Source organism: Oncorhynchus masou, chromosome 13, assembly GCF_036934945.1.
Source record: "Oncorhynchus masou masou isolate Uvic2021 chromosome 13, UVic_Omas_1.1, whole genome shotgun sequence".
NCBI lineage: Eukaryota > Metazoa > Chordata > Actinopteri > Salmoniformes > Salmonidae > Oncorhynchus > Oncorhynchus masou.
In genome coordinates, this window is record NC_088224.1 from 54,286,957 (window position 1) to 54,301,214 (window position 14,258).

Sequence of the window (14,258 nt, forward strand, 5' to 3'; positions counted from 1 at the left end):
CCACACACGGCTCAGCGCGTCCTTAGAGACTGTGGGCAACATTCTGCCGCACTCTCTCCAAACACACAATTCAGTCCTATTTAAATCCAATTTTACCTAACCCCTAAACCAAACCCTAATCCGTACTCTTACCCTTATCATAACCACAACCTTAACCCTAACCTTAATCCGAAAACCTAACCTTAACCCAATACCTAACCCTAGCTTCTAACCGTAACCCTTAACGTAATTCTAACCCTAAAACAAATTCTAACCTAAACCATATAGAGCGTCTGCCAAATGACTTAAATGTAAATGTAAATAGCAGTTGACCTCGTGGAACTAACAAAACAGCCCCAGTTGGTCAAATATGTGTTAATTTACTATTCTTGTGGGGCCCTCACACACACACACACACACACACACACACACACACACACACACACACACACACACACACACACACACACACACACACACACACACACACACACACACACACACACACACACACACACACACACACACACACACACACACACACACACACACACACACACACACATTCTGTTATTGTTTTATTACCACAGTCTACACATTTTCAACAAAAAGTAGGGTATAATAATGAATAATGAAATCAGAAAAACTGTTTCATAGTTTTTGTCAAAATATAACTTTTAAAAAATGACATTGATTTACTGTAATTTAATTTGTAAGATGATGATGAATAGCTTCATAAAGAATTATTGTTGCAGTCGAGGATTTTCATTTTTTGACCCAGTTACAACAATACATAGGAATTTTCCAAAATGGCACTCTATTCCCTATACAGTGCACTACTTTTGACCAGGGCCCCTATTAGGGACGCTGGTCAAAAGAAGTGCACTACAAATGCAATAGGGTGCCATTTGGGAGGCACTTCTAGAGAGAAACCCAGCTATACCTCAGTGGTTCCACTGTAGCCTTCTGCATTGGTCCCCTCAGTTCCTCCGCAGTGGGCACTATCCACGCCACTTCACATCTCGCCTGTAATTATCGAATAGCTACACGAACTGTAATGTTATTGATTATAGGGTATACAAGGCACAGTCACCAGAAACAAATGAATCCTGATATCTGTCAACCCTCATCCTCCTCCCCCACATACTGAAGCCTACATACAGAACGAACCAAATAAACCAAGCTCCAAAACACAGGACCACTCCTAGTGACTGTACATGAAAGGACAGGCTAGAACTCTTCAGACTACAATGTCACCTACAGTGCCTTTGGAAAGTATTCAGACCCCTTGACTTTTTCCACATTTGTTACGTTACAGCTACATTCTAAAATTGATTAAATATTTAACGTTTCTCAGTGATCTACCCACAATACATTTTTGGAAATGTATTAAATATAAAAATAAGATTGAACTAATTTGGAAAGGCACACACCTGTCTATATAATGTCCCACAGTTGACAGTGCATATCCGAGCAAAAACCAAGCAATGAGATCGAAGGAATAGTCCGTAGAGCTCTGAGACAGGGTTGTGTTGAGGCACAGATCTGGGGAAGGGTACCCAAAAATATCTGTAGCATTGAAGGTCCCCAAGAGCACAGTGGCCTCCATCATTCTTAAATGGAAGAAGTTTGGAACCACCAAGACTGGCTGCCCGGCCACTCTGGCCAAACTGAGCAATCGGTAGAGAAGGGCCTTGATCAGGGAGGTGACCAAGAACCCATTGGTCACTCTGACAGAACTCTAGAGTTCCTCTGTGGAGATGGGAGAACCTTCCAGAAGGACAACCACTCTGCAGTGCTCCACCAATCAGGCCTTTACGGTAAGGTGTCCAGACAGAAGCCAATCCTCAGTAAAAGGCACATGAAACCATAGTGCATTCAAAGCTCATCACTAAGCTAAGGACCCTGAGACTAAACACCTCCCTCTGCAACTGGATCCTGGACTTCCTGACGGGCTGCCCCCAGGTGGTAAAGGTAGGTAACACTGTCACTCTGATCCTCAATATGAAGGCCCCTCAGGGGTGTGTGCTCAGTCCCCTCCTGTACTCCATGTTCACTTATGACTGAATGGCCAGGTACAACTTCAACAACATTATTAAGTTTTCAGGCGACACAACAGTGGTAGGCCTGATCACCGACAAAGATGAGACAGCCTATAGGGAGGAGGTCAGAGACCTGGCCATGTGGTGCCAGGATAGCAACCTCTCCCTCAACGTGATCAAAACAAAGGAGATGATTGTGGACTACAGGAAAAGGAGGACCAAACACGTCCCCATTCTCATCGACGGGGCTGTAGTGGAGCAGGTAGTGAGCTTCAAGTTCCTTTGTGTCAACATCACATCATGGTCCAAACACACCAAGACAGTGGTGAAGAGGGCACGGCAAAGTCTATTCCCCCGCAAGAGACTGGAAAGATTTGGCATGGTCCTTAGATCTTCAAAACATTCTACAAGCTGCACCATCGAGAGCATCCTGACTGGTTGCGTCATTGCCTGGTATGGCAACTGATCAGCCTCCAACTGCAAGGCACTACAGAGGGTATTGCGTACGATTCAGTACATCACTGGGACCAAGCTTCCTGCCATCCAGGACCTCTATACCAGGCAGTGTCAGAGGAAGGCCCTAAAATTGTCAAAGACTCCAGCCACCCTAGTCATAGACAAAAGGCTTCTTAACAGCTTCTACCCCCAAGTCATAAGACTCCTGGACAGCTGCTGCTACTCTGTTTATTATCTATGCATAGTCACTTTAACACTACCTACATGTACACTACCGGTCAAAAGTTTTAGAACACCTACTCATTCAAGGATTTTCTTCATTTTTACTATGTTTTACATTGTAGGATAATAGTGAACTATGAAATAACACATATGGAATCATGTAGTAAACAAAAAAGTGTTAAACAAATCAAAATATATTTTATATTTGAGAATCTTCAAATAATCACCATTTGCCTTGATGACAGCTTTGCACACTCTTGGCGTTCTCTCAACCAGCTTAATGAGGTAGTGACCTGTAATGCATTTCAATTAACAGGTGTGCCATGTTTCCTTCTTAATGCGTTTGAGACAATCAGTTGTGTTGTGATTAGGTAGGGGGTATACAGAAGATAGTCCTATTTGGAGAAAGACCAAGTCCATGTAATGCAAAGAATAGCTTAAATAAGCAAAGAGAAATGATAGTCCATCATTACTTTAAGACAGGAAGGTCAGACAATATGGAAAATTCTTCAAGTGCAGTCGCAAAAACCATCAAGTGCTATGAATAAACTGGCTCTCATCAGGACCACCACAGGAATGGAAGACTCAGAGTTACCTCTGCTGCAGAGGATAAGTTCATTACAGTTACCAGCCTCGGAAATTGCAGCCCAAATACATGCTTCACAGAGTTCAAGTAACAGACACATCTCAACATCAACTGTTTACAGGAGACTGTATGAATCAGGCCTTCATGTTCGAATTGCTGCAAAGAAACCACTACAAAAGGACACCAATAAAAAGAAGACACTTGCTTGGGCCTAGAAACACGAGCAAATTGGAGATTTTTGGTTCCAACTGCGGTGTCTTGGTGAGACGCGGTGTGGGTGAAGTGATGGTCTCCGCATGTGTATTTCCCACCGTAAACTTACTTAACACTTATCTTCCTTAAAACTCTGTTGTTCGTTAAGAGCTTGTAAGGTCTCCACCTACTTTATTCGGCTAATGGGACAAATAACATTTGATTTGATTTGTTGTGAAAGCCTTCTTGGAGTTTGCCAAAAGGCACCTGAAGAGTCTCAGACCATGAGAAACAAGATTTTCTCACCTGATGAAACCAAGATTGACATCTTTGGCCTGAATGCCAAGCGTCACGTCAGGAGGAAACCTGATATCATCCCTACGGTGACGCATGGTGGTGGCAGCATCATGCTGTGGGGATGTTTTTCGGCAGGGACTAGGAGGCTAGTCAGGATTGAGGGAAAGATGAACGGAGCAAAGTAGTGAACCTGACTTGAACCTGGTTGAACATCACTGGAGAGACCTGAAAATAGCTGTGCAGCAACACTCCCTATCCAAACTGACAGAGCTTGAGAGGATCTACATAGAAGAATGGCAGAACCTCCCCAAATACAGGTGTGCCAAGCTTGTAGCGTCATACCCAAGAAGACTCGAGGCTGTAATCACTGCTAAAGGTGCTTCAACAAAGTACTGAGTAAAGGGTCTGAATACTTATGTAAATGTGATGTTTCAGTTTTTTTTACATATCCATTTGCTGAAATGTCTAAAAAACATTTTTTCTTCATTATGGGGTATTGTGTGTAGATTGATGAGGGGAAGAAAAGATATAATACATTTTAGAATATGGCTGTAACGTAACAAAATGTGGAAAAAGTCCAGGGGTCTGAAAGCTTTCCGAATGCTCTGTAAGTGTCATCTTGAAAATGTTTTCTGTTTTCAGGTCAGCATGGATCAGACCCAGAGACCTCAGCATCATCACTATTTGAGACAAGGATTTGCAGCAATGGAGGTGAAGGCTTTTGCAATGGCCATCGCCACAACAGTCACAGAAGAGTAACCAGGCTCTTAGTCAATCTACATGAAAGCTTGACTCAGTGGGAGAAATAGGAAAGGATAGTTGTTAGATTGAACTAAATGTGAGCTTCCACTAGCTGTGGTCTGTCGCTTCCACAGAACATCTCCTGTAGTGTAGCAAACGAGCAACTGTGCCTCCTCTCTCCATTATGTAACAAGTGGAGAGAGAGAGAGAGATGCTGTTCGCCACCTAACTACTCCCACGTACAGATTAGTGAGAGTGCGCACACACACACACACACACACACACACACACACACAGACACAGACACAGACACACACACACACACACACACACACACACACACACACACACACACACACACACACACACACACACACACACACACACACACACACACACACACACACACACACACACACTCTCTATGTGTCCATGGTCAAGTAAATACTACAAAATAAAATGCATGAGTGGGCTTGGAGAAATGTAACCCAGTGAAAATGTACTGTTTGGGTTTCAAATCATCTGACTAGTACAGGGGACTGAAGTCTGTCTCCTTCCCTCACCTCTCAACCGGCCTATTACAACTTCACTGACTCACTTCTAGAACCAGTTGTATCTACCCATCAACCCACAGTAGTCATAGACTTCACAATAACCAGATCCAGCTCCAGCTCCATTCACAGAAATAGCCAACCTGCTGTGGGCAGTGAGTGACATATAGGCTATGTTACCACACGGAAAGGCTGCAATCCTCTCTACTTAGGTCTGATCTGACCCTTTCTGACAGCACAAAGCAGGTTATAGTGTACTTCAAGTGGTGATCATCATGTGATGTGACAATCCAGTAAAATGGCAAGCTCCCAGCCAGCAATGGATATCGCTTTGGACAAGAGTCAGGCCGTCCACGGCGCACCACATGATTCATCTGCATCCCCTCTTTCTCCCTCTTCATTTGTTGCCTGGAGATACACAGGCTGAGTGAGGAAAAGAGAGAGGGAGGCAGAGAGAAAGAGGGTACAAGGAAAACAAGGATAGAGAGAGCAGCTGAGACAGAGTTCAAAAAAATGTTTATTGAACCTTTATTTACCTAGGCAAGTCAGTTAAGAACAAATTCTTATTTACAATGAAGGCCAATTGTGCGCTCCCCTATAGGACTCCTAATCACTGGCCGGTTGTGATACAGCCTGGATTTGAACCATGGTGTCTGTAGTGACACCTACTGGAGATGCCTTAGACTGCTGCGCCACTCGTGAGCCCAAGTAAGCGAGCAGCTATGGAGAAGCTGGTGGAAAGATAGAAAGAAAGAAATATGTCTAAAAGAGAGGAAAAAAGACAGCTTGTGAGAGGAAGAGAGGCTGTGAGAGAAAGAGAGGATGTGAGAGAAAGAGAATGTGAGAGAAAGAGAGGATGTGAGAGAAAGAGAGAATGTGAGAGAAAGAGAGGCTGTGAGAGAAAGAGAGGCTGTGAGAGAAGGAGAAGCTGAGAGCAAGAGAGAGAGAGAGAGAGAGAGAGAGGGAGAGTGATGAGGCAGGTGGGTTAATGTGAATGCTAATGCTAATGCTAATGCTAAAACTCAGCCAATCAAATCAAATCAAATCATATTTATTTGTCACATACACATGGTTAGCAGATGTTAATGCGAGTGTAGCGAAATGCTTGTGCTTCTAGTTCCGACAATGCAGTAATAACCAACAAGTAATCTAACTAACAATTCCTAAACTACTGTCTTATACACAGTGTAAGGGGATAAAGAATATGTACATAAGGATATATGAATTAGTGATGGTACAGAGCAGCATAGGCAAGATACAGTAGATGGTATCGAGATGAGATGAGATGAGATGAGTATGTAAACAAAGTGGCATAGTTAAAGTGGCTAGTGATACATGTATTACATAAGGATGCAGTCGATGATATAGAGTACAGTATATACGTATGCATTGTTTAAAGTGGCTAGTGATATATTTACATCATTTCCCATCAATTCCCATTATTAAAGTGGCTGGAGTTGAGTCAGTGTCAGTGTGTTGGCAGCAGCCACTCAATGTTAGTGGTGGCTGTTTAACAGTCGAATGGCCTTTAGATAGAAGCTGTTTTTCAGTCTCTGGGTCCCAGCTTTGATGCACCTGTACTGACCTCGCCTTCTGGATGATAGCGGGGTGAACAGGCAGTGGCTCGGGTGGTTGATGTCCTTGATGATCTTTATGGCCTTCCTGTAACATCGGGTGGTGTAGGTGTCCTGGAGGGCAGGTAGTTTGCCCCCGGTGATGCGTTGTGCAGACCTCACTACCCTCTGGAGAGCCTTACAGTTGAGGGCGGAGCAGTTGCCGTACCAGGCGGTGATACAGCCTGCCAGGATGCTCTCGATTGTGCATCTGTAGAAGTTTGTGAGTGCTTTTGGTGACAAGCCAATTTTTTTCAGCCTCCGGAGGTTGAAGAGGCGCTGCTGCGCCTTCTTCACGATGCTGTCTGTGTGAGTGGACCAATTCAGTTTGTCTGTGATGTGTATGCCGAGGAACTTAAAACTTGCTACTCTCTCCACTACTGTTCCATCGATGTGGATAGGGGGGTGTTCCCTCTGCTGTTTCCTGAAGTCCACAATCATCTCCTTAGTTTTGTTGACGTTGAGTGTGAGGTTATTTTCCTGACACCACACTCCGAGGGCCCTCACCTCCTCCCTGTAGGCCTTCTCGTCGTTGTTGGTAATCAAGCCTACCACTGTTGTGTCGTCCGCAAACTTGATGATTGAGTTGGAGGCGTGCGTGGCCACGCAGTCGTGGGTGAACAGGGAGTACAGGAGAGGGCTCAGAACGCACCCTTGTGGGGCCCCAGTGTTGAGGATCAGCGGGGAGGAGATGTTGTTACCTACGCTCACCACCTGGGGGCGGCCCGTCAGGAAGTCCAGTACCCAGTTGCACAGGGCGGGGTCGAGACCCAGGGTCTCGAGCTTGATGACAAGCTTGGAGGGTACTATGGTGTTGAATACCGAGCTGTAGTCGATGAACAGCATTCTCACATAGGTATTCCTCTTGTCCAGATGGGTTAGGGCAGTGTGCAGTGTGGTTGAGATTGCATCGTCTGTGGACCTATTTGAGCGGTAAGCAAATTGGAGTGGGTCTAGGGTGTCAGGTAGGGTGGAGGTGATATGGTCCTTGACTAGTCTCTCAAAGCACTTCATGATGACGGAAGTGAGTGCTACGGGGCGGTGGTCATTTAGCTCAGTTACCTTAGCTTTCTTGGGAATAGGAACAATGGTGGCCCTCTTGAAGCATGTGGGAACAGCAGACTGGTATAGGGATTGATTGAATATGTCCGTAAACACACCAGCCAGCTGGTCTGCGCATGCTCTGAGGGCGCGGCTGGGGATGACGTCTGGGCCTGCAGCCTTGCGAGGTTTAACACGTTTAAATGTTTTACTCACCTCGGCTGCAGTGAAGGAGAGACCGCATTTTTCCGTTTCAGGCAGTGTCAGTGGCACTGTATTGTCCTCAAAGTGGGCAAAAAAGTTATTTAGTCTGCCTGGGAGCAAGACATCCTGGTCCGTGACTGGGCTGGATTTCTTCCTGTAGTCCGTGTTTGACTGTAGACCCTGCCACATGCCTCTTGTGTCTGAGCCGTTGAATTGGGATTCTACTTTGTCTCTGTACTGACGCTTAGCTTGTTTGATAGCCTTACGGAGGGAATAGCTGCATTGTTTGTATTCAGTCATGTTACCAGACACCTTGCCCTGATTGAAAGCAGTGGTTCGCGCATTCAGTTTCACGCGAATGCTGCCATCAATCCAAGGTTTCTGGTTAGGGAATGTTTTAATCGTTGCTATGGGAATGACATCTTCAACGCACGTTCTAATGAACTCGCACACCGAATCAGCGTATTCGTCAATGTTGTTATCTGACGCAATACGAAACATGTCCCAGTCCACGTGATGGAAGCAGTCTTGGAGTGATATGAGGGTCCCAATCAGAGGGCCCCTCAGGCTATGACTACATGCTAGGATCATATTAGTGCTAATGTATCTGGTATTAATGCACAGCCCCAGCCCCCGTGGAGTACGCAAGGTCACCGCTGGTGGGGGGAAAGGGGGATAGGTGGAGGGGAACACACCACATCACTGGTCCACTGGGTCAGTTAGGCCTGAGGGTTGGGATGGGGGAAGGTAACGACATGGGCACTGGATAATCAAATGTTGTGGAGGGACCACTTTCATTAACATGAATGTCCATTTGGACTCTACAATGATACAATAACAAAAAATGTTGACTATTGTGAACAGGTAGAAGGAATGCCTAGTGCACTTCCCCATCTCTACCACCTCCCGGCTCCAGCCAGGCTCCAGCTCAGCTCCCCCAGTCAGTGTTTCTGCCAGACTGCCTGCCGCAGATCTCTCCATGCTCCAGTGAGTGGAACGCCTTGCCGCTGTGTCGTGTGCTGGATTAGATTCATCTGCATTAGGCTAATATGAATCTCAGAACTGTGCCTCTTTTGCCGCAACGCGTTCAAGGAAGGCACCATGCGTGTATGCATTTAACCAAGTTTTTGTTTTTAGATATAAAAGAGCTTGTATGTTCGCACAGCACTGTGCGTGTGTATGCAGGAGCACAGAGGAGCGGAGAATATTTCTGGTGCCTCTCAGTCCCTACAGCCCAATGTGAGGGGTGTGGTGGTGGGGTGGCTTAAGCGAGAAGTCAGGAGGTGTTAATATATTCAAATGAGCCAGGGAGGATAATAAGAGGAGGGGTATTGAGGAAGAGGGGGGGGGGTACCTCGTCCTGTACGATGCGATCTCTTTCTTAATTTCTCTCTCGCTCTCTCTTCTCCCTCCCTTGTTTTTCTGCATGTATATATACATTAGAGAATCTCTGCATGAGACAGAGGGAAAGAGGGAAGGAGGGAAGGGAGATGGGGGGTAGGAGGGGTTGAGATGATGAGATTGAAAAAGGAAGCAGGAAAAAGAGATGGCGACTGACGCAAATGATTAGCAGTCCCTGAGGCTAACAACAGCTCACAGACAAAAACACAATGTTCGGGTACTGTCCAAACCACATGCAATATGGCCGCCATTTAAGCCAATCTCTGTAGGTCCAATATGGATCCAGTCCAGTGCATCAGACTGCAATGAATGACATCCTAGAAATACACTTCACAACATGTCTATTAGAATCCTCAAATGTGTCTAAGATATGGGAATTCTACATATACTCTCTGATAAAGATAGAGAAAATATGGACAGGAAGATGGGCACTGAAGATATGTGCCTCTGTAATGGCCCAGTTAGAGATATGGATCAGAGATATCTGGTGACACCTAGTGGTGATATATCTTACTGGCGGCAGTGGATCTGACCTAATCAAATTGTGATGGTCATCATTGGTCACATCTGGACATGGACACAGCCTCATCTTCATGCCAGGTCACAAAACACAATGACCCCTTTCAATATCGGCCCATAACCCCATCCCCGAAGACCTACCAGTTCTAAATTGTGGAGCTCCGCCCCAACAGAGGCACATTCGCCTTTCTCTGACAGCTATCAAAGAAGCTGAAAAAACGCCCCTTCTGAATGCTCCCATCTCTGACAACAGCCTCTTTGGAGTCGCTGTCGTGGAGGCCATGGAGTGCTTCAATAAGTCAGGGGGGGAAGAGAGCTATTAAAACACCATTCCTCTTAGAAGAGCGGCATCCCGGCACTGAGACTCAGGCCCCCCCCATGCTTCCGCTTCTTCTCGGGCCACGACTCGGAGCGTCGGGACGTCGTCATACCCGCAGATAGGTAACCACCAGAGACACACCTCCGCTCCTGCACCGGAGCCACCCAAGGAGGGGGCCATGGAGGACTACAGACATTTCCTACTGAATGCTCATTGGCTATGCGCTTTCCGCTCTCAGAGCATTATTGGGAATGGCGCCAAAGCTGTACTCTGTCAACCTGATTAGACCAGACGTTGAGACGGGGTTACGCCATTCAATTTTACTGACCCCCTCCACCCTTTATGGGGATTGTGGAGAAGGTTGAAGCTCTAAACAAAGAGACTGCAGAATTGCTCGTGAAGTAGGCTTTACTCGCCTTACTTTCTCGTACCAACGTAGACGGGGGCGTGAGGCCGATTCTGGATTTGCGGACTTTAAAAGTCTGTAACTAAGCGGACTTTTTGCATGCAAACAAAATGTCTGTTGGAATGTATCCATATGAATGACTTATGCACGAGCATCGACCTGAGGGACCCGTACTTTCATGTGCAGGTGCTTCCGTGTCACAGGGAGTTTCTGCGTTTTGATTTTCAAGGAACGGTGTACGAGTACACAAGAATGCCATTTGTGTATGCCTTAGCTCCTCAAACCTTTCACAAATGTGCGGAGGCTGCATTGAAGCCACTGTGTCAGCAGGGAGTCAGGATTCTGGCTTGGATACTTGGATGACCTGCTGGTTCTCGCCCCGTCAGCAGAACTGGCGATCACACGCATGGCCCGACTGGTGATTCACCTCACACGTCTTGGGTTTGCAGTGAAATGGAAAAATAGCACGCCTTGGCCGAGTCAGTGGATTGTCTACCTGGGTCTACAGCTAGACACCGCGACTATGACAACCTGGCTTTTGGATCCACAGAAGTCTGCGATCTTGTCGACCCTCATCCGGTTACATCCAATGTGCATGGTAATGATGCACTCTGTCATGTCTCTTCTGGGTCTCATGTCAGAGGCCCACACAGTGGTCCCTCTGGTGTTTCTGTGTAGAACGGAATATTGGAGAGACCCACATGTTCTGACGTGCTGTGTTCCCATGGGCAGAGTGTCCTCGCACATCCCAGTCCTACAGATGCATCTCTGATGGGATGGGGTGGGTAGTGTCAAGCTCTGGCAGTGGGGGGTGTGTGGTCTACAACAGAGTGTCACCTCAAGCTCTTGGAGCTGGATTCGGTTCTATTGGTGTTACTGCACTTCACACCCATGCTCCAAGAATGCAATTTGTTGGTGTGGTCAGACAATCGGACCACAGTGGCTTACGTAAACTGCCAAGGGGGGGAGATTTCCTGCTTTTCTCACCCTGGCGTTGTGTGAACCACCGTTGGAGCCTTTGGTTCAGATTTCTTTGAGGATCTTATTATTAAAGACAGCATTGTTACTTGTCGTGACCTCTGCTAAGGGCGGTGTTGCGGTCCTAATCCGGCGCTCATGTTTAAGGTTATTAAGAGCTCATACAGATCTCGGTTCCTTGAGGTGAGGGCCTTCTCTCCTCCCCATCCTGGGGAAAGAGAGAGGAACGGGACCATTGTCTGTGTCCTGTCTGCGCTTTGGCGCGTTATGTGGAACATATGACAATGTTTAGGTCATCACCCAAAATGTTTGTGTGCTATGGTGCTGCAGCCATCGGTTGGCCACTCTTAAATCAGCCATTGTCTGACTTGATCTGCAATGGCATTGCTTTGGCCTATAAGACTAAGGGGTGATCAACCACACTTTATGAAATGTTCCAGCATATACACTATACAGTGGGGCAAAAAAGTATTTAGTCAGCCACCAATTGTGCAAATTCTCCCACTTAAAAAGATGAGAGAGGACTGTAATTTTCATCATAGGTACACTTCAACTATGACAGACAAAATGAGGGAAAAAAATCCAGTTTGCGAAGTTATCGTTCTCTGTTCGTCGTTTCCATAACGGTAGATATCAGCCATGTACGCTAAAATGAGAATGAACTCAGAATTTTTGAAGCAATCTGCATGACAATGTTGGTGGTGCTCTTGCAAAAACCGGGCTAATTCCACACGCATGGCAAAAACACGATTCAGCACCTGTCCCCGGGATAACCACCGAACGTCAGAATGGTACAGAAGTACCTCGAATTCAGAGCCCATTTCTTTACACAGCTCACTGAAGATGCGGTGCCTCAGAGCATTAGTTCGCACATAGTTCACGCATTCCACTACAATTTGTAATACTTCTGCCTGTTTTGGAGGTAAGGTTTTTGTTGCCAACGCATGCCTGTGCAGAATACAATGCGTAACAATGATGTGTGGTGCATCGGCTTTCACCAAAACCAGACTTTCTTCCCAGCATGACTGGAGCTCCGTCCGAACAAACTGCAGACACAGATATCCCACGAAAGATTGTTGTCTTTGAAGAAGTCATCCACAAGTTTCTTCACATCGGCTGCCTTAGTTGTTGTTGTAAGAGGCTTAAAAAATAAAAAATCTTCCTTTATCACATCGTCTTTCACATAGCACACGAATACAGCAAACTGGCTTAGATTGGAAACGTCTGTGGTCTCGTCGAGTTGAAGGCTGAATTTTGACGGGCTTGAATTCAGATCTGCAACTACTTGAGCCAAGATGTCTTTGCTCATGTCCTCTATTCTGTCGATTGATGGTGTCATTTGAAAGAGGAATTTGGGATAACTTAACTTCAGCCTCTTTTCCCAGCATGATATTCGCCATCTTCAACACAGCTGGTTTTATGAGTGTTTCACCAATGGTGTGTGGTTTGCCCTGCTTTGCAATCAGGTAAGCAACTTCGTACGATGCTGTGAGGATCAGTTTGTTGATGGGTACAAAGCCGAGAACAGGCAGAGTAGCCTTTTCATCGAATCTGGCTCTCTTCACCTTGAATTCAGCGAGCGTCGTGATCTTGTATTTTGCATCTCCATGCAGCTTAAGGAAGTGTTCTCTCTGGTTTTGCCGGTGCAAGACTAGAATTGCTCAACTTGGCATTGCAAATCATGCAGTTAGGACGCTGACTCCCATCACGTTCCATTATACATGCGAATCCATATTGTACATATTTGTCCGACCACTTTCTTTTTTTGTTCGACATTGTAAGTATGAAGGGATTAAAATATTAAGAAAGAAATCACAAGACGTACCATCATGACAGTCACAAGTCGACTACTGAGCGCACCAAATTCCCTGCAGCACAGATAGGCCAAGCGATGTAGCGTGATTACCTGCAGCCAATGATGGCCAAGCGGGGTGTGTCATCACGAATCACATGAGTCGGATGTGTGTCTTAACCTCCGCCGAACCCCTGAGACTGACTCACCGAACCCCTGGGGTTCGATCGAACCCAGGTTAAGAACCACTGGTCTACACTCTGTCATACTTGGTCACAGACACAGCTGGGCCAGATCTTTTTTCTCATTTTCTCGCCCTAAAACCAATAGGAGCGAAGCCCCCCTATGGTCCTCCTCTCTACAACATAGAACGATAGTTGCTGGGTATGTAACTCCAGTTCTATCAGTGGGGTGGAGCCCCATAGGCAATTGGCTGCCAAGGCAGCGGGGTAAACCAAAAGGAGCGCCCCTATGGGGCTCCGCTCCACTCATAGAACTGGAGTTACATACCCAGCAACTATCTTTCTATGTCATCAGATCTGAAAGGACTGGGCGGGGAAACACTATGTGATGACCCGAACTAACTAGCCTTTCACAAGGGTATTTGGGTCCTGCCATATTGCTTACACCTACAGGTATTATGTCCTTTCAGATCTTTCAGATCTGTTCATATCAGGACAGAATGAGGGAGGGAAAGGGGTTTGAGGCTTAAAGGCCCTGAATGGAACCTTTTGGGCTACTGTGTCAGTTTTCCTACCCCTCGCTTTATCAGTGTGTGTGTGTGTGTGTGTGTGTGTGAGAGAGAGAGAGAGAGAGCGTGAGAGGGCACGCAGAGCATTGCTGAGCGAAGACTTTCCATCTTGACCCCCATGCTCAGATCTTATCACTTTCCCACGCTTCACACTCCCCCCGCCACACC